This window comes from Sebastes umbrosus, chromosome 21 (assembly GCF_015220745.1).
Source record: "Sebastes umbrosus isolate fSebUmb1 chromosome 21, fSebUmb1.pri, whole genome shotgun sequence".
Lineage (NCBI taxonomy): Eukaryota > Metazoa > Chordata > Actinopteri > Perciformes > Sebastidae > Sebastes > Sebastes umbrosus.
This window is the reverse complement of record NC_051289.1, coordinates 20,156,812-20,177,052: the sequence shown is the minus strand read 5'-3', so window position 1 is coordinate 20,177,052 and position 20,241 is coordinate 20,156,812. Positions and strand designations below refer to the sequence as shown.

General features: G+C 44.2%; 1 long non-coding RNA gene and 23 other non-coding genes across 25 annotated transcripts in view; all 24 read left to right on the top strand.

Annotated features, from left to right (window-relative positions):
- LOC119480634 overlaps window positions 1-20,241 on the top strand; it is a 34,728-nt gene that overhangs the window by 8,652 nt on the left and 5,835 nt on the right. The window lies entirely within an intron of this gene.
- On the top strand, window positions 1,527-1,598 carry trnag-ucc. Its single transcript has one exon. It is a non-coding gene; the product is annotated as a tRNA-Gly (tRNA).
- Window positions 2,998-3,069, top strand: trnag-ucc. Its single transcript has one exon. It is a non-coding gene; the product is annotated as a tRNA-Gly (tRNA).
- On the top strand, window positions 3,772-3,843 carry trnaa-ugc. Its single transcript has one exon. It is a non-coding gene; the product is annotated as a tRNA-Ala (tRNA).
- trnas-aga lies at window positions 4,378-4,459 on the top strand. The gene has a single exon. It is a non-coding gene; the product is annotated as a tRNA-Ser (tRNA).
- trnag-ucc lies at window positions 5,176-5,247 on the top strand. Its single transcript has one exon. It is a non-coding gene; the product is annotated as a tRNA-Gly (tRNA).
- trnaa-ugc lies at window positions 5,950-6,021 on the top strand. Its single transcript has one exon. It is a non-coding gene; the product is annotated as a tRNA-Ala (tRNA).
- Window positions 6,587-6,668, top strand: trnas-aga. The gene has a single exon. It is a non-coding gene; the product is annotated as a tRNA-Ser (tRNA).
- On the top strand, window positions 7,385-7,456 carry trnag-ucc. Its single transcript has one exon. It is a non-coding gene; the product is annotated as a tRNA-Gly (tRNA).
- Window positions 8,159-8,230, top strand: trnaa-ugc. The gene has a single exon. It is a non-coding gene; the product is annotated as a tRNA-Ala (tRNA).
- On the top strand, window positions 8,796-8,877 carry trnas-aga. Its single transcript has one exon. It is a non-coding gene; the product is annotated as a tRNA-Ser (tRNA).
- trnag-ucc lies at window positions 9,593-9,664 on the top strand. Its single transcript has one exon. It is a non-coding gene; the product is annotated as a tRNA-Gly (tRNA).
- Window positions 10,367-10,438, top strand: trnaa-ugc. The gene has a single exon. It is a non-coding gene; the product is annotated as a tRNA-Ala (tRNA).
- trnas-aga lies at window positions 11,004-11,085 on the top strand. Its single transcript has one exon. It is a non-coding gene; the product is annotated as a tRNA-Ser (tRNA).
- On the top strand, window positions 11,801-11,872 carry trnag-ucc. The gene has a single exon. It is a non-coding gene; the product is annotated as a tRNA-Gly (tRNA).
- On the top strand, window positions 12,575-12,646 carry trnaa-ugc. The gene has a single exon. It is a non-coding gene; the product is annotated as a tRNA-Ala (tRNA).
- Window positions 13,187-13,268, top strand: trnas-aga. Its single transcript has one exon. It is a non-coding gene; the product is annotated as a tRNA-Ser (tRNA).
- On the top strand, window positions 13,644-13,715 carry trnag-ucc. The gene has a single exon. It is a non-coding gene; the product is annotated as a tRNA-Gly (tRNA).
- trnaa-ugc lies at window positions 14,617-14,688 on the top strand. Its single transcript has one exon. It is a non-coding gene; the product is annotated as a tRNA-Ala (tRNA).
- Window positions 15,229-15,310, top strand: trnas-aga. The gene has a single exon. It is a non-coding gene; the product is annotated as a tRNA-Ser (tRNA).
- On the top strand, window positions 15,684-15,755 carry trnag-ucc. The gene has a single exon. It is a non-coding gene; the product is annotated as a tRNA-Gly (tRNA).
- Window positions 17,307-17,388, top strand: trnas-aga. Its single transcript has one exon. It is a non-coding gene; the product is annotated as a tRNA-Ser (tRNA).
- Window positions 18,806-18,877, top strand: trnag-ucc. Its single transcript has one exon. It is a non-coding gene; the product is annotated as a tRNA-Gly (tRNA).
- Window positions 19,571-19,642, top strand: trnaa-ugc. The gene has a single exon. It is a non-coding gene; the product is annotated as a tRNA-Ala (tRNA).

Below are 20,241 nucleotides of genomic sequence, written 5' to 3'. Positions count from 1 at the left end.
CAATCACAGTGAGTGAGCTGACGATAACTTTACGTTAACGAGGAGTCAAAACTCTGCCACAGCTCAAATGATGTTACTGATGTTAACCACTTATTTACTTATTTACTCCTCTCTTTGTCCCCTTTGGGTAACAAGGCTGCAATGAATGAATTTAGCTAGCAGGGCCGGTCCTAACTTTTTGGGGGCCCTATGCAAAATCTTGTTTTTCGACCAAATGCAATTTTTTTCGCAGCAATATGAAATAGATAATAGAAAGGGAATTATGATTATACATATTATATTTAAATAATCACAATTAATAATTATGTTTTTACGCAAATAACCACTACAGATGGCAATAACAAACTACAGTTAATGGAAAAAGTTAATTTCAGACCCTGCTCACGCGCATCACACACTGCAGAGCGCCAAAGTTTTGCTGTTCACCAAAATGAAGCGGTCTATCGTTGATTATTTAAAAAAAACAAATGAGGAGAGAAAGGAGGAAGCTGGTGGTGAGGGAGAGTCTAACAGAGGTGCCGAATCAGACACCACCGATGATGAATGTGCAACAGGCACGGATAGACTGGCTGACAGACAGGTGAAGAAAAAGAAGTACCACTTTCAGCCACAATGGCTAACACAGTACCCGTGGTTATGGTACGAGGGGAACACTGTGCTGTGTTTTTATTGTAGACAATGTGGTCCGGCCGGTGCAGGCAACTCTAAACTTGTTAGTTAAAATATTTTGCAAATATCAAGTTTTGAGGCGTTGTCAATGTTTCACTAGGGTATGTAAATTAAGACAACTATTTATTAGCATGCAAGGTCATTGATTAATACCATGCTGTAACCCAAAAAAAAGGGTGCGACCAAATCATGTGCTTGTGCGACCAACTGAGAAAGTTGGTAGCACCAGTGCTACCAGTGGAAAACTTAGTCTAGAGCCCTGGTCATGTTGTGTCACTCATGCTGGATTTATCAACAAGTGTTTTTCTAGTGATTAATTGCTGAAGTCATTCATAGCTTCTCAGCTGTGAGGATTTGCCTCCTCTTTTTGTTATGTAATGACACAATAAACCTTGATCGCTCTGACAGACCCATCGTTGTTTAAAGTGACGCCTTCTCCCGCTGGCAAATAATTTAACCTCCAGAGGTATACTACTCCCTTGCCGCTCATCATCACTTCTCGTCGGATTGTGCCCCGGCTGTAGGAAAAGGAGCTCACCTACTGAAAGTTTGAGAATGAAAACACTCTGGGGGTGTGGAGTTGGAATGAAGTGTGCTTACCAGGCCTCTGTAGCCCACTCCTCATCTATGCTGGAGGCGAGAGGCTACTGTTTACCTTTGTGACGAAGGATAGAAATATTGTCACTAGTTTCCAGAGTTGTAAACTCAACTTCTTGGACAATAAGGTATCATCTCACAGATACCTGAAGCGAGCCATCCCCACCAATGCAGCCCCATGCATTTTTGAAATGCAGGGCTTGTTTCCGTCTCAATACCCAGAAAAATTGGATAATTTGCTGTAAAAAACGTCTTGTGCAGCGATGGTGGTATAGTGGTGAGCATAGCTGCCTTCCAAGCAGTTGACCCGGGTTCGATTCCCGGCCATCGCAGATGTTTTCTTCTTCTGATGACAGTATACTGTTGCTTGGTTTTGTTTTCAGAAAGTAAGCAGTAAATCCCCGGCATCTCCAACAGTTATTATGGTCACAGTAAAAGGGTGACTTTTGGGCAGGTTAGTATGTGGATAGCTATGTTCACAATACAAAACTTTCAAGTCATCTGATATGTCTTGACATAAAGTAAGTTCCTACTGTGAGCCCAGGTTTCCACGCAACCCGTGTCTTGCGCTCTCATTGGCTGTAGCTCGTGGCTGGAGTCAGGTCCCGACAGGTCTAGATATTTAGCATGCTAGATATCCGGAATGTGGCTGCGAGGCATCGGCGAGCTTCTCGGCTCGCGTTTTTCAGCAGTTCACACATGACACTTGAACGCCGATGTGCGAGTGGCGAGACAATGTCGATTTGCCTCTGATCTGGGGCTTTTGTTGGGGAGCTCCAAAATCTGTCGGAGAGCGGAAAATCGGGGCTACATTTGTGCAGTGCGAACCAGCTATAAGGAGAACTGAAAAGATCAAGCACTGATAGCACAAAGAAAATAATGCAGCAACTATCACAAAGGCAAGAAAACAAAGTGGAGATTTAACTGAGCAAGTACGTTACATATACTGTATATACCCTGTTCTTCTCAGCAATTGGGAAAGTTCAGAACATTTTTTTTTAAATTGGTATCTCAGCCTTTTTACAGGTTGTCGTGGCCGAGTGGTTAAGGCGATGGACTAGAAATCCATTGGGGTCTCCCTTGCGTAGGCTTCCTTGCGGAGACATTTCAGGTGCAACTTAGAAAAAAACATCATTATCACAGCAAACAAAGTGTTTCTTTGACAGTAATTGTTAATTGAGTAGACACTTGATTTTGTGTGTTGTCTCTGAGAATCCTTAAGACTGTCAGTCAATCAAACCCAATTTTTGATACTGTGTTTGATACAATATTGAAAATAAGTAAGTAGAGGTGACAGGAACTTGTCATTTTAACGTAAAGGGGAAACTCCACCGATTTTACACATCATCTCTTAACAGGTTTTGGGGAGTACGACTGCTCATGTGAAAAAGTTGCATAAAGCCTTTTGTGTAACCGGGGAGCAGTGTGCAAAGTCTAATAAATGTCCTCAAGTCAGTGTCGGTTGGGGCCGAATACTGGGTCCGCACCATTAGCATGCCGGCGTACGCCTGCGGTGCACAGAGTAGGCAGATTCTGCAAACTATTTAAAAAAACATACACCCTTGTCCCACTGAATTCAATCGGCGTGTACGCTTACCTCGATCACATGGCTTATACAAACACAGTGTATCATCTTTCATGTACCTGAAGCGAGCCATTGAAATGCAGGGCTTGTTTCCGTCTCAATACCCAGAAAAATTTGAAAATTTGCTGTGAAAAATGTCTTGTGCAGCGATGGTGGTATAGTGGTGAGCATAGCTGCCTTCCAAGCAGTTGACCCGGGTTCGATTCCCGGCCATCGCAGATGTTTTGTTCTTCTAAAGACAGTATACTGTTGCTTGGTCTGGTTGTCAGAAAGTAAGCAATAAAGCTGGGGACACCCCAAACCGACATCAAACACCTAGCCGCGACGAAGGCCGACTGATGCGTCGCCTCACGTCACCTTTGTTTTGGCCGACAAGTTGCAATTGAACACACCGCAAAGACTAAAGCCGACGGACAGTTAGCATATACGTTCTGTGCCTGCCTGAGACGAAATAACTCTCCCTACCAGCAGGTCACGGTAGTCTGTATTTGTCATTCAAAAAGGGAAACCGGAAGACTGAGGACGGCGGATATACAGGCCGTTATTTTGATACAGACATAAAATAAAGCAGTGTTTGCCGACCACATAGCTTCATTCCAGATGGCCATGTCGTTTTGAAAATATTCGTGTATTGGAATGATCAGATGAGATCAAGATGAAAAATGGGAAGAGTCCTCTCTGTTTTTCCTCTTGACTATACACGTTCCAAACTTTGCGACGACTGGGTATCGGCTTGGTGTGTCAGGGCCTTAAGGCAGTAAATGTCCTACTTTTCCACTGTGATTGCTGCTATAGTGGTGCAAACACTATATTTCAAAGGTTTTAAAGCAACGTACCAGATTAACCTAAAGTGTTTTATACAGATTTCTTCTTTTATTCAGGTGTATAGGTATAATTGTCAAGTATTTCTAATAACCACAGGGGATGTAGCTCAGTGGTAGAGTGCATGCTTTGCATGTATGAGGCCCCGGGTTCAATCCTCGGCATCTCCAATAGCTGTTATGGTCACAGTAAAGGGTGACTCTGTTGGGCAGGTTAGTATGTGGATAGCTATGTTCACACTACAAGACTTTCACAGTCATCAAAAATCTAAACTGCAAAACTTGTCTTGACGTATAGTAAATTCCTTCTGTGAGCCCAGGTTTCTGCTCAACTCGTGGCTGAAGTCAGGTTCAGAGACTTAGCATGCTGGAATTTGTCTGTCTTTTGAGCAACTTGAACGCCGATATGCGAGTGGCGAGACAATGCCGATTTGCCTCTGATCTGGGGCTTTTGTTGGGGAGCTCCAAAAACTGTTGGGGAGCGGATAATCAGGGCTGAATTTGTGCAGTGCAAACTAGCTATAAGGAGAACTGAAAAGATCAAGCACTGATAGCGCAATGAAAATATTGCACCAACTATCACAAAGGCAAGAAAACAAAGTGGAGATTTAACTGAACAAGTACGTTACATAGAAATGCCCTATTCAAATTCATTTGGAAAGTTCAGAAAATGTTTTCAAATTATTATACACAGCTGTTTTACAGGTTGTCGTGGCCGAGTGGTTAAGGCGATGGACTAGAAATCCATTGGGGTCTCCCCGCGCAGGTTCGAATCCTGCCGACAACGAATTGCACTTTTTGGCCGTGGAAGCCCACCAATGATACTTGCGTAGGCTTCCTGCGGAGACATTTCAGGTGCAACTTAGAAAAAAACATCATTATCACAGCAAACAAAGTGTTTCTTTGACAGTAATTGTTAATTGAGTAGACACTTGATTTTGTGTGTTGTGTCTGAGAATCCTTAAGACTGTCAGTCAATCAAACCCAATTTTTGATACTGTGTTTGATACAATATTGAAAATAAGTAAGTAGAGGTGACAGGAACTTGTCATTTTAACGTAAAGGGGAAACTCCACCGATTTTACACATCATCTCTTAACAGGTTTTGGGGAGTACGACTGCTCATGTGAAAAAGTTGCATAAAGCCTTTTGTGTAACCGGGGGAGCAGTGTGCAAAGTCTGATAAATGTCCTCAAGTCAGTGTCGGTTGGGGCTGAATACTGGGTCCGCACCATTATCACGCCGGCGTACGCCTGCGGTGCGCAGAGTAGGCAGATTCTGCACACTATTTAAAAAAACATACACCCTTGTCCCTCTGAATTCAATCGGCGTGTACGCTTAACTCGATCACATGGCTGATACAAACACAATGTATCATCTCTCATGTACCTGAAGCGAGCCATCCACACCAATGCAGCCCCATGCATTTTTGAAATGCAGGGCTTGTTTCCGTCTCAATGCCCAGAAAAATTTGAAAATTTGCTTTAAAAAATGTCTTGTGCGGCGATGGTGGTATAGTGGTGAGCATAGCTGCCTTCCAAGCAGTTGACCCGGGTTCGATTCCCGGCCATCGCAGATGTTTTGTTCTTCTAAAGACAGTATACTGTCGCTTAGTTTTGTTGTCAGAAAGTAAGCAATAAAGCTGGGGACACCCCAAGCCGACATCAAACACCTAGCCGTGACGAAGGCCGACTGATGCGTCGCCTCACGTCACCTTTGTTTTGGCTGACAAGTTGCAATTGAACACACCGCAAAGACCAAAGCCGACAGACAGTTAGCATATATGTTCTGTGCCTGCCTGAGACGAAATAACACTCCCTACAAGCAGGTCATGGTAGTCTGTATTTGTCATTCAAAAAGGGAAACCGGAAGACTGAGGACGGCGGATATACAGGCCGTTATTTTGATACAGACATAAAATAAAGCAGTGTTTGCCGACCACATAGCTTCATTCCAGATGGCCATGTCGTTTTGAAAATATTCGTGTATTGGAATGATCAGATGAGATCAAGATGAAAAATGGGAAGAGCCCTCTCTGTTTTTCCTCTTGACTTTACACGTTCCAAACTTTGCGACGACTGAGCATCGGCTTGGTGTGTCAGGGCTTTAAGGCAGTAAATGTCCTACTTTTCCACTGTGATTGCTGCTATAGTGGTGCAAACACTATATTTCAAAGGTTTTAAAGCAACGTACCAGATTAACCTAAAGTGTTTTATACAGATTTCTTCTTTTATTCAGGTGTATAGGTATAATTGTCAAGTATTTCTGATAACCACAGGGGATGTAGCTCAGTGGTAGAGCGCATGCTTTGCATGTATGAGGCCCCGGGTTCAATCCCCGGCATCTCCAATAGCTGTTATGGTCACAGTAAAGGGTGACTCTGTTGGGCAGGTTAGTATGTGGATAGCTATGTTCACACTACAAGACTTTCACAGTCATCAGATATCTAAACTGCAAAACTTGTCTTGACGTATGTTAAGTTCCAACTGTGAGCCCAGGTTTCTGCTCAACCCGTGTCTTCAGCTCGTGGCTGAAGTCAGGTCTTGACAGGTTCAGAGACTTAGCATGCTAGATTTCTGGAATTTGTCTGTCTTTTGAGCAACTTGAACGCCGATATGCGAGTGGCGAGACAATTCCGATTTGCCTCTGATCTGGGGCTTTTGTTGGGGAGCTCCAAAAACTGTTGGGGAGCGGAAAATCAGGGCTGAATTTGTGCAGTGCAAACTAGCTATAAGGAGAACTGAAAAGATCAAGCGCTGATAGCGCAATGCAAATATTGCACCAACTATCACAAAGGCAAGAAAACAAAGTGGAGATTTAACTGAACAAGTAAGTTACATAGAAATGCCCTATTCTCAGCAATTGGGAAAGTTCAGAAAATCTTTTGAAATTATTATATACAGCTGTTTTACAGGTTGTCGTGGCCGAGTGGTTAAGGCGATGGACTAGAAATCCATTGGGGTCTCCCCGCGCAGGTTCGAATCCTGCCGACAACGAATTGCACTTTTTGGCCGTGGAAGCCCACCAATGATACTTGCGTAGGCTTCCTGCGGAGACATTTCAGGTGCAACTTAGAAAAAAACATCATTATCACAGCAAACAAAGTGTTTCTTTGACAGTAATTGTTAATTGAGTAGACACTTGATTTTGTGTGTTGTCTCTGAGAATCCTTAAGACTGTCAGTCAATCAAACCCAATTTTTGATACTGTGTTTGATACAATATTGAAAATAAGTAAGTAGAGGTGACAGGAACTTGTCATTTTAACGTAAAGGGGAAACTCCACCGATTTTACACATCATCTCTTAACAGGTTTTGGGGAGTACGACTGCTCATGTGAAAAAGTTGCATAAAGCCTTTTGTGTAACCGGGGGAGCAGTGTGCAAAGTCTGATAAATGTCCTCAAGTCAGTGTCGGTTGGGGCCGAATACTGGGTCCGCACCATTATCACGCCGGCGTACGCCTGCGGTGCGCAGAGTAGGCAGATTCTGCACACTATTTAAAAAAACATACACCCTTGTCCCGCTGAATTCAATCGGTGTGTACGCTTAACTCGATCACATGGCTGATACAACACAATGTATCATCTCTCATGTACCTGAAGCGAGCCATCCCCACCAATGCAGCCCCATGCATTTTTGAAATGCAGGGCTTGTTTCCGTCTCAATGCCCAGAAAAATTTGAAAATTTGCTTTAAAAAAATGTCTTGTGCAGCGATGGTGGTATAGTGGTGAGCATAGCTGCCTTCCAAGCAGTTGACCCGGGTTCGATTCCCGGCCATCGCAGATATTTTGTTCTTCTAAAGACAGTATACTGTCGCTTAGTTTTGTCGTCAGAAAGTAAGCAATAAAGCTGGGGACACCCCAAGCCGACATCAAACACCTAGCTGTGACGAAGGCCGACTGATGCGTCGCCTCACGTCACCTTTGTTTTGGCCGACAAGTTGCAATTGAACACACCGCAAAGACCAAAGCCGACGGACAGTTAGCATATACGTTCTGTGCCTGCCTGAGACGAAATAACTCTCCCTACAAGCAGGTCACGGTAGTCTGTATTTATCATTCAAAAAGGGAAACCGGAAGACTGAGCACGGCGGATATACAGGCCGTTATTTTGATACAGACATAAAATAAAGCAGTGTTTGCCGACCACATAGCTTCATTCCAGATGGCCATGTCGTTTTGAAAATATTCGTGTATTGGAATGATCAGATGAGATCAAGATGAAAAATGGGAAGAGCCCTCTCTGTTTTTCCTCTTGACTTTACACGTTCCAAACTTTGCGACGACTGAGCATCGGCTTGGTGTGTCAGGGCTTTAAGGCAGTAAATGTCCTACTTTTCCACTGTGATTGCTGCTATAGTGGTGCAAACACTATATTTCAAAGGTTTTAAAGCAACGTACCAGATTAACCTAAAGTGTTTTATACAGATTTCTTCTTTTATTCAGGTGTATAGGTATAATTGTCAAGTATTTCTGATAACCACAGGGGATGTAGCTCAGTGGTAGAGCGCATGCTTTGCATGTATGAGGCCCCGGGTTCAATCCCCGGCATCTCCAATAGCTGTTATGGTCACAGTAAAGGGTGACTCTGTTGGGCAGGTTAGTATGTGGATAGCTATGTTCACACTACAAGACTTTCACAGTCATCAGATATCTAAACTGCAAAACTTGTCTTGACGTATGTTAAGTTCCAACTGTGAGCCCAGGTTTCTGCTCAACCCGTGTCTTCAGCTCGTGGCTGAAGTCAGGTCTTGACAGGTTCAGAGACTTAGCATGCTAGATTTCTGGAATTTGTCTGTCTTTTGAGCAACTTGAACGCCGATATGCGAGTGGCGAGACAATTCCGATTTGCCTCTGATCTGGGGCTTTTGTTGGGGAGCTCCAAAAACTGTTGGGGAGCGGAAAATCAGGGCTGAATTTGTGCAGTGCAAACTAGCTATAAGGAGAACTGAAAAGATCAAGCGCTGATAGCGCAATGCAAATATTGCACCAACTATCACAAAGGCAAGAAAACAAAGTGGAGATTTAACTGAACAAGTAAGTTACATAGAAATGCCCTATTCTCAGCAATTGGGAAAGTTCAGAAAATCTTTTGAAATTATTATATACAGCTGTTTTACAGGTTGTCGTGGCCGAGTGGTTAAGGCGATGGACTAGAAATCCATTGGGGTCTCCCCGCGCAGGTTCGAATCCTGCCGACAACGAATTGCACTTTTTGGCCGTGGAAGCCCACCAATGATACTTGCGTAGGCTTCCTGCGGAGACATTTCAGGTGCAACTTAGAAAAAAACATCATTATCACAGCAAACAAAGTGTTTCTTTGACAGTAATTGTTAATTGAGTAGACACTTGATTTTGTGTGTTGTCTCTGAGAATCCTTAAGACTGTCAGTCAATCAAACCCAATTTTTGATACTGTGTTTGATACAATATTGAAAATAAGTAAGTAGAGGTGACAGGAACTTGTCATTTTAACGTAAAGGGGAAACTCCACCGATTTTACACATCATCTCTTAACAGGTTTTGGGGAGTACGACTGCTCATGTGAAAAAGTTGCATAAAGCCTTTTGTGTAACCGGGGGAGCAGTGTGCAAAGTCTGATAAATGTCCTCAAGTCAGTGTCGGTTGGGGCCGAATACTGGGTCCGCACCATTATCACGCCGGCGTACGCCTGCGGTGCGCAGAGTAGGCAGATTCTGCACACTATTTAAAAAAACATACACCCTTGTCCCGCTGAATTCAATCGGTGTGTACGCTTAACTCGATCACATGGCTGATACAACACAATGTATCATCTCTCATGTACCTGAAGCGAGCCATCCCCACCAATGCAGCCCCATGCATTTTTGAAATGCAGGGCTTGTTTCCGTCTCAATGCCCAGAAAAATTTGAAAATTTGCTTTAAAAAATGTCTTGTGCAGCGATGGTGGTATAGTGGTGAGCATAGCTGCCTTCCAAGCAGTTGACCCGGGTTCGATTCCCGGCCATCGCAGATATTTTGTTCTTCTAAAGACAGTATACTGTCGCTTAGTTTTGTCGTCAGAAAGTAAGCAATAAAGCTGGGGACACCCCAAGCCGACATCAAACACCTAGCTGTGACGAAGGCCGACTGATGCGTCGCCTCACGTCACCTTTGTTTTGGCCGACAAGTTGCAATTGAACACACCGCAAAGACCAAAGCCGACGGACAGTTAGCATATACGTTCTGTGCCTGCCTGAGACGAAATAACTCTCCCTACAAGCAGGTCACGGTAGTCTGTATTTATCATTCAAAAAGGGAAACCGGAAGACTGAGCACGGCGGATATACAGGCCGTTATTTTGATACAGACATAAAATAAAGCAGTGTTTGCCGACCACATAGCTTCATTCCAGATGGCCATGTCGTTTTGAAAATATTCGTGTATTGGAATGATCAGATGAGATCAAGATGAAAAATGGGAAGAGCCCTCTCTGTTTTTCCTCTTGACTTTACACGTTCCAAACTTTGCGACGACTGAGCATCGGCTTGGTGTGTCAGGGCTTTAAGGCAGTAAATGTCCTACTTTTCCACTGTGATTGCTGCTATAGTGGTGCAAACACTATATTTCAAAGGTTTTAAAGCAACGTACCAGATTAACCTAAAGTGTTTTATACAGATTTCTTCTTTTATTCAGGTGTATAGGTATAATTGTCAAGTATTTCTGATAACCACAGGGGATGTAGCTCAGTGGTAGAGCGCATGCTTTGCATGTATGAGGCCCCGGGTTCAATCCCCGGCATCTCCAATAGCTGTTATGGTCACAGTAAAGGGTGACTCTGTTGGGCAGGTTAGTATGTGGATAGCTATGTTCACACTACAAGACTTTCACAGTCATCAGATATCTAAACTGCAAAACTTGTCTTGACGTATGTTAAGTTCCAACTGTGAGCCCAGGTTTCTGCTCAACCCGTGTCTTCAGCTCGTGGCTGAAGTCAGGTCTTGACAGGTTCAGAGACTTAGCATGCTAGATTTCTGGAATTTGTCTGTCTTTTGAGCAACTTGAACGCCGATATGCGAGTGGCGAGACAATTCCGATTTGCCTCTGATCTGGGGCTTTTGTTGGGGAGCTCCAAAAACTGTTGGGGAGCGGAAAATCAGGGCTGAATTTGTGCAGTGCAAACTAGCTATAAGGAGAACTGAAAAGATCAAGCGCTGATAGCGCAATGCAAATATTGCACCAACTATCACAAAGGCAAGAAAACAAAGTGGAGATTTAACTGAACAAGTAAGTTACATAGAAATGCCCTATTCTCAGCAATTGGGAAAGTTCAGAAAATCTTTTGAAATTATTATATACAGCTGTTTTACAGGTTGTCGTGGCCGAGTGGTTAAGGCGATGGACTAGAAATCCATTGGGGTCTCCCCGCGCAGGTTCGAATCCTGCCGACAACGAATTGCACTTTTTGGCCGTGGAAGCCCACCAATGATACTTGCGTAGGCTTCCTGCGGAGACATTTCAGGTGCAACTTAGAAAAAAACATCATTATCACAGCAAACAAAGTGTTTCTTTGACAGTAATTGTTAATTGAGTAGACACTTGATTTTGTGTGTTGTCTCTGAGAATCCTTAAGACTGTCAGTCAATCAAACCCAATTTTTGATACTGTGTTTGATACAATATTGAAAATAAGTAAGTAGAGGTGACAGGAACTTGTCATTTTAACGTAAAGGGGAAACTCCACCGATTTTACACATCATCTCTTAACAGGTTTTGGGGAGTACGACTGCTCATGTGAAAAAGTTGCATAAAGCCTTTTGTGTAACCGGGGGAGCAGTGTGCAAAGTCTGATAAATGTCCTCAAGTCAGTGTCGGTTGGGGCCGAATACTGGGTCCGCACCATTATCACGCCGGCGTACGCCTGCGGTGCGCAGAGTAGGCAGATTCTGCACACTATTTAAAAAAACATACACCCTTGTCCCGCTGAATTCAATCGGTGTGTACGCTTAACTCGATCACATGGCTGATACAACACAATGTATCATCTCTCATGTACCTGAAGCGAGCCATCCCCACCAATGCAGCCCCATGCATTTTTGAAATGCAGGGCTTGTTTCCGTCTCAATGCCCAGAAAAATTTGAAAATTTGCTTTAAAAAATGTCTTGTGCAGCGATGGTGGTATAGTGGTGAGCATAGCTGCCTTCCAAGCAGTTGACCCGGGTTCGATTCCCGGCCATCGCAGATATTTTGTTCTTCTAAAGACAGTATACTGTCGCTTAGTTTTGTCGTCAGAAAGTAAGCAATAAAGCTGGGGACACCCCAAGCCGACATCAAACACCTAGCTGTGACGAAGGCCGACTGATGCGTCGCCTCACGTCACCTTTGTTTTGGCCGACAAGTTGCAATTGAACACACCGCAAAGACCAAAGCCGACGGACAGTTAGCATATACGTTCTGTGCCTGCCTGAGACGAAATAACTCTCCCTACAAGCAGGTCACGGTAGTCTGTATTTATCATTCAAAAAGGGAAACCGGAAGACTGAGCACGGCGGATATACAGGCCGTTATTTTGATACAGACATAAAATAAAGCAGTGTTTGCCGACCACATAGCTTCATTCCAGATGGCCATGTCGTTTTGAAAATATTCGTGTATTGGAATGATCAGATGAGATCAAGATGAAAAATGGGAAGAGCCCTCTCTGTTTTTCCTCTTGACTTTACACGTTCCAAACTTTGCGACGACTGAGCATCGGCTTGGTGTGTCAGGGCCTTAAGGCAGTAAATGTCCTACTTTTCCACTGTGATTGCTGCTATAGTGGTGCAAACACTATATTTCAAAGATTTTAAAGCAACGTACCAGATTAACCTAAAGTGTTTTATACAGATTTCTTCTTTTATTCAGGTGTATAGGTATAATTGTCAAGTATTTCTGATAACCACAGGGGATGTAGCTCAGTGGTAGAGCGCATGCTTTGCATGTATGAGGCCCCGGGTTCAATCCCCGGCATCTCCAATAGCTGTTATGGTCACAGTAAAGGGTGACTCTGTTGGGCAGGTTAGTATGTGGATAGCTATGTTCACACTACAAGACTTTCACAGTCATCAGATATCTAAACTGCAAAACTTGTCTTGACGTATGTTAAGTTCCAACTGTGAGCCCAGGTTTCCGCTGAAGTCAGGTCTTGACAGGTTCAGAGACTTAGCATGCTAGATTTCTGGAATTTGTCTGTCTTTTGAGCAACTTGAACACCGATATGCGAGTGGCGAGACAATGCCGATTTGCCTCTGATCTGGGGCTTTTGTTGGGGAGCTCCAAAAACTGTTGGGGAGCGGAAAATCAGGGCTGAATTTGTGCAGTGCAAACTAGCTATAAGGAGAACTGAAAAGATCAAGCGCTGATAGTGCAATGCAAATATTGCACCAACTATCACAAAGGCAAGAAAACAAAGTGGAGATTTAACTGAACAAGTAAGTTAATTAGAAATGCCCTATTCTCAGCAATTGGGAAAGTTCAGAAAATCTTTTGAAATTATTATATACAGCTGCTTTACAGGTTGTCGTGGCCGAGTGGTTAAGGCGATGGACTAGAAATCCATTGGGGTCTCCCCGCGCAGGTTCGAATCCTGCCGACAACGAATTGCACTTTTTGGCCGTGGAAGCCCACCAATGATACTTGTGTAGGCTTCCTTGCCGAGACATTTCAGGTGCAACTTAGAAAAAAACATCATTATCACAGCAAACAAAGTGTTTCTTTGACAGTATTGTTAATTGAGTAGGCAGAGTCTGCACACTATTTAAAAAAACATACACCCTTGTCCCGCTGAATTCAATCGGCATGTACGCTTAACTCGATCACATGGCTGATACAAACACAATGTATCATCTCTCATGTACCTGAAGCGAGCCATCCCCACCAATGCAGCCCCATGCATTTTTGAAATGCAGGGCTTGTTTCCGTCTCAATGCCCAAAAAAATTGGAAAATTTGCTGTGAAAAAAATGTCTTGCGCGGCGATGGTGGTATAGTGGTGAGCATAGCTGCCTTCCAAGCAGTTGACCCGGGTTCGATTCCCGGCCATCGCAGATGTTTTGTTCTTCTAAAGACAGTATACTGTCGCTTAGTTTTGTTGTCAGAAAGTAAGCAATAAAGCTGGGGACACCCCAAGCCGACATCAAACACCTAGCCATGACGAAGGCCGACTGATGCATCGCCTCACGTCACCTTTGTTTTGGCCGACAAGTTGCAATTGAACACACCGCAAAGACCAAAGCCGACGGACAGTTAGCATATACGTTCTGTGCCTGCCTGAGACGAAATAACTCTCCCTACCAGCAGGTCACGGTAGTCTGTATTTGTCATTCAAAAAGGGTAACCGGAAGACTGAGGACGGCGGATATACAGGCCGTTATTTTGATACAGACATAAAATAAAGCAGTGTTTGCCGACCACATAGCTTCATTCCAGATGGCCATGTCGTTTTGAAAATATTCGTGTATTGGAATTATCAGATGAGATCAAGATGGGAAGAGCCCTCTGTGTTTTTCCTCTTGACTTTACTTGTTTGCTTGCTTTCTACACGTCCGTTTCTCTTCTTGTGCACTGATTTGTTTAAGCTGAACCAAAGGATGAACTGCCAATGAGAGTGATTTCTCTTGGCACCGCCAACTCAACATGCTGAATCGGTTGAAAAACGTTCAACACGGGCAGACTAGAGCCGACGGTGCGGGACAGCGGGAAAAAAATGCCGACGAGCGCTCACCGACGGCCCCAAACTGTGCGACGGCTGAGCATCAGCTTGGTGTGTCAGGGCCTTAAGGCAGCAAATGTCCTACTTTTCCACTGTGATTGCTGCTATAGTGGTGCAAACACTATATTTCACAGGTTTTAAAGCAACGTACCAGATTAACCTGAAGTGTTTTGGTCAGATTTTCTTCTTTTATTCAGGTGTATAGGTATCTTTGTCAAGTATTTCTGATAACCACAGGGGATGTAGCTCAGTGGCAGAGCGCATGCTTTGCATGTATGAGGCCCCGGGTTCAATCCCCGGCATCTCCAATAGCTGTTATGGTCACAGTAAAGGGTGACTCTGTTGGGCAGGTTAGTATGTGGATAGCTATGTTCACACTACAAGACTTTCACAGTCATCAGATATCTAAACTGCAAAACTTGTCTTGATGTATGTTAAGTTCCAACTGTGAGCCCAGGTTTCTGCTGAAGTCAGGTCTTGACAGGTTCAGAGACTTAGCATGCTAGATTTCTGGAATTTGTCTGTCTTTTGAGCAACTTGAACACCGATATGCGAGTGGCGAGACAATGCCGATTTGCCTCTGATCTGGGGCTTTTGTTGGGGAGCTCCAAAAACTGTTGGGGAGCGGAAAATCAGGGCTGAATTTGTGCAGTGCAAACTAGCTATAAGGAGAACTGAAAAGATCAAGCGCTGATAGTGCAATGCAAATATTGCACCAACTATCACAAAGGCAAGAAAACAAAGTGGAGATTTAACTGAACAAGTAAGTTAATTAGAAATGCCCTATTCTCAGCAATTGGGAAAGTTCAGAAAATCTTTTGAAATTATTATATACAGCTGCTTTACAGGTTGTCGTGGCCGAGTGGTTAAGGCGATGGACTAGAAATCCATTGGGGTCTCCCCGCGCAGGTTCGAATCCTGCCGACAACGAATTGCACTTTTTGGCCGTGGAAGCCCACCAATGATACTTGCGTAGGCTTCCTTGCCGAGATATTTCAGGTGCAACTTAGAAAAAAACATCATTATCACAGCAAACAAAGTGTTTCTTTGACAGTATTGTTAATTGAGTAGGCAGAGTCTGCACACTATTTAAAAAAACATACACCCTTGTCCCGCTGAATTCAATCGGCGTGTACGCTTAACTCGATCACATGGCTGATACAAACACAATGTATCATCTCTCATGTACCTGAAGCGAGCCATCCCCACCAATGCAGCCCCATGCATTTTTGAAATGCAGGGCTTGTTTCCGTCTCAATGCCCAAAAAAATTGGAAAATTTGCTGTAAAAAATGTCTTGTGCGGCGATGGTGGTATAGTGGTGAGCATAGCTGCCTTCCAAGCAGTTGACCCGGGTTCGATTCCCGGCCATCGCAGATGTTTTGTTCTTCTAAAGACAGTATACTGTCGCTTAGTTTTGTTGTCAGAAAGTAAGCAATAAAGCTGGGGACACCCCAAGCCGACATCAAACACCTAGCCATGACGAAGGCCGACTGATGCGTCGCCTCACGTCACCTTTGTTTTAGCCGACAAGTTGCAATTGAACACACCGCAAAGACCAAAGCCGACGGACAGTTAGCATATACGTTCTGTGCCTGCCTGAGACGAAATAACTCTCCCTACCAGCAGGTCACGGTAGTCTGTATTTGTCATTCAAAAAGGGTAACCGGAAGACTGAGGACGGCGGATATACAGGCCGTTATTTTGATACAGACATAAAAATAAAGCAGTGTTTGCCGACCACATAGCTTCATTCCAGATGGCCATGTCGTTTTGAAAATATTCGTGTATTGGAATTATCAGATGAGATCAAGATGGGAAGAGCCCTCTGTGTTTTTCCTCTTGACTTTACTTGTTTGCTTGCTTTCTACCCGTCCGTTTCTCTTCTTGTGCACTGATTTGTTTAAGCTGAACCAAAGGATGAACTGCCAATGAGAGTGATTTCTCTTGGCACCGCCAACTCAACATGCTGAATCGGTTGAAAAACGTTCAACACGGGCAGACTAGAGCCGACGGTGCGGGACAGCGGGAAAAAAATGCCGACGAGCGCTCACCGACGGCCCCAAACTGTGCGACGGCTGAGCATCGGCTTGGTGTGTCAGGGCCTTAAGGCAGCAAATGTCCTACTTTTCCACTGTGATTGCTGCTATAGTGGTGCAAACACTATATTTCACAGGTTTTAAAGCAACGTACCAGATTAACCTGAAGTGTTTTGGTCAGATTTTCTTCTTTTATTCAGGTGTATAGGTATCTTTGTCAAGTATTTCTAATAACCACAGGGGATGTAGCTCAGTGGCAGAGCGCATGCTTTGCATGTATGAGGCCCCGGGTTCAATCCAATCTCCAATAGCTATTATGGTCACAGTAAAAGGTGACTCTGTTGGGCAGGTTAGTATGTGGATAGCTATGTTCACACTACAAGACTTTCACAGTTATCAGATATCTAAACTGCAAAACTTGTCTTGACGTATAGTAAGTTCCTACTGTGAGCCCAGGTTTCCCCTCAACCTGTGTATTCAGCTCGTGGCTGAAGTCAGGTCTTGACAGGTTCAGATACTTAGCATGCTAGATTTCTGGAATGTGTCTGCTATGTGTCTATGGGCTCGCGTTTTTGAGCAACTTGAACACCGATATGCGAGTGGCGAGACAATGCCGATTTGCCTCTGATCTGGGGCTTTTGTTGGGGAGCTCCAAAAACTGTTGGGGAGCGGAAAATCAGGGCTGAATTTGTGCAGTGCAAACTAGCTATAAGGAGAACTGAAAAGATCAAGCGCTGATAGCGCAATGCAAATATTGCACCAACTATCACAAAAGCAAACAAAGTGGAGATTTAACTGAACAAGTAAGTTACATAGAAATGCCCTATTCTCAGCAATTTGGAAAGTTCAGAAAATGTTTTCAAATTATTATATACAGCTGTTTTACAGGTTGTCGTGGCCGAGTGGTTAAGGCGATGGACTAGAAATCCATTGGGGTCTCCCCGCGCAGGTTCGAATCCTGCCGACAACGAATTGCACTTTTTGGCCGTGGAAGCCCACCAATGATACTTGTGTAGGCTTCCTTGCCGAGACATTTCAGGTGCAACTTAGAAAAAAACATCATTATCACAGCAAACAAAGTGTTTCTTTGACAGTATTGTTAAATGAGTAGACACTTGATTTTGTGTGTTGTCTCTGAGAATCCTTAAGACTGTCAGTCAATCAAACCCAATTTTTGATACTGTGTTTGATACAATATTGAAAATAAGTAAGTAGAGGTGACAGGAACTTGTTATTTTAATGTAAAGGGGAAACTCCACCGATTTTACACATCATCTCTTAACAGGTTTTGGGGAGTACGACTGCTCATGTGAAAAAAGTTGCATAAAGCCTTTTGTGTAACCAGGGGAGCAGTGTGAAACGTCTGATAAATTTCCTCAAGTTATGTCACTCGAGTCAGCATCGGTTGGGAACGAATACTGGGTCTGCATCATTATCACGCCGGCGTACGCCTGCGGTGCGCAGAGTAGGCAGATTCTGCACACTATTTAAAAAACCTACACCAATGCCCCGCTCAATGCAAGCGGCGTGTACGCTTGCCTCGATCACATGGCTGATACAAACACATTGTATCATCTCTTATGTACCTGAAGCGAGCCATCCCCACCAATGCATCCGCATGCATTTTTTAAATGCAGGGCTTGTTTCCATCTTAAAGGGACTATTTGTAACTTTCAGAAATGCTTGTTAACAGCAACACCTGTGGCCGTTAAGTCAATAAAAGTCAGCGTCGGGCTCACGCTTGCTCACTCTAAATATACCTGAACGAGCATCGCTCAACACAGTGAGGCGACACACGTCAGCTAAAACAACAATATCACTCTATATTTCAGCTGCTTCGCAGTAATGTTAGCTGACCAGACGAAGGTCTCTCCATGAATCAATGCTGATCCTAGTGTTGGCTTTTCCTGACTCAGCAAAAGCGGGTCGGTGCCGGGGCTCTGCAGCATGAAGAGAAACGTTATTGTCTCCCGACTGCGTACGCAGGGAAGACACCGGCACCCGGTCGGAGACGGTAACGTTTCTCGCTGCGGAGCCCCGTCACTTCACAAGACACGGAAAACCTCTGTTTGTCTGGAGGAGCTGCAGCATTTATTTTTGCAGAAACATCCACTGTACATTCACTAGATATTCTCAGAGCTACTAACTCTACTGCAGTGTGTAGTGAGCGCACGTTCACGTCTAGAGGTGGAGCGAGACAGCGAGAACGCGCGCTGTGTGAGTGAAGGCAGGCAGCCAGAGGAGGAGAGGCTCCGGCCACACGCGAGCACGCATAAGCGAGCGCGCATGTGTCCCGACCCGGTACATTTATACGCTTAAAAAGTTACAAACAGTCCTTTTAATGCCCAGAAAAATTGCAGAATTTGCAGTAAAATGTATTTTGTGCAGCGATGGTGGTATAGTGGTGAGCATAGCTGCCTTCCAAGCAGTTGACCCGGGTTCGATTCCCGGCCATCGCATATATTTTCTTCTTCTAAAGACAGTATACTGTTGCTTGGTTTTGTTCTCAGAAAGTAAGCAGTAGAGCTGGGGACACCCCAAGCCGACATGAAACACCTAGCGGCGACGAAGGCCCCCTGATGCGTCGCCTCACGTCCCCTTTGTTTTGGACGACAAGTTGCACTTGAACACACCGCTAAGACTACAGCCGATGTACAGTTAGCAAGTACGTTCCGTGCCTGCCTGAGATGAAATAACTCTCCCTACCAGCAGGTCACGGTAGTCTGTATTTGTCATTCATAAAGGGTAACCGGAAGACTGAGGACGGCGGATATAAAAGCCGTTATTATGATACAGACATAAAATAAAGCAGTGTTTGCCGACCACATTGAAGGGAAGAGCCCTCTCTGTTTTTCCTCTTGACTTTACTCATTGGCTTGTTTTCTACACGTCCGTTTCTCTTCTCGTGCACTGATTTGTTTAAGCTGAACCAAAGGCTGAACCGCCAGCAGCAAATGTTCTGCAAATGTGATTGCTGGTATAGTGGTGCAAGCACTTTACCTGGTTGGATTGCCGGTCATCGCAGTTGCATTTCACAGGTTTTAAAGCAACCTACCAAATTGTACCAAACAACGTAACAAAATTGTTTTAGTCCGATTTTTTCTTTTATTCAGGTGTGTTGAAGAAATTGTCAAACCTTCTCAGCAGCCACAGGGGATGTAGCTCAGTGGTAGAGCGCATGCTTTGCATGTATGAGGCCCCGGGTTCAATCCCCGGCATCTCCAACAAGTTTTATGGTCACGGTAAAAGGGTGACTCTGTTTGGCAGGTTAGTATGCGGATAGCTATGTTCAAACTACAAGACCTTCAAAGTCGTCCGATATCTATACTGAGTGGACTAGTTATACTGGGACAGACAGGCTGAGTACATCAACTGCATTGAGGGAAGCTATGTTAACATCTTGCTGAAATAGAAGAAGACTGAATAATTCTTGCATATTCAGAAGTTCACATAAGGTCAGAATAAAATAGGAGGGCCAAAGATATAGATACACCTAAACCCCTGTAACAGGACACGTAGCCCATGAATAACATTCAACAAGTTGTATCTACTGTTACCAGCAGATGGTAGTATTTGTCTTCCTCAATCATTGGGAAACCATTGAATAGTACTGTAAACGCTGCCGCTTTCAGATCAGACTCTGAGGCAAGCCCCTCCACAGCAGAGCTCGACGCCCACTCACATGTGACGCTTTTAGAAAGAGGAAGAGTAGGCCTGAGCCACAGATCGGAGAAAAACAACTCACACAGTCACTTGGGTTTCCCTGATGCAAAATCAGTAGTAGATACTGCCCATGACTAAATAAGAACAATTCAAAGTAATG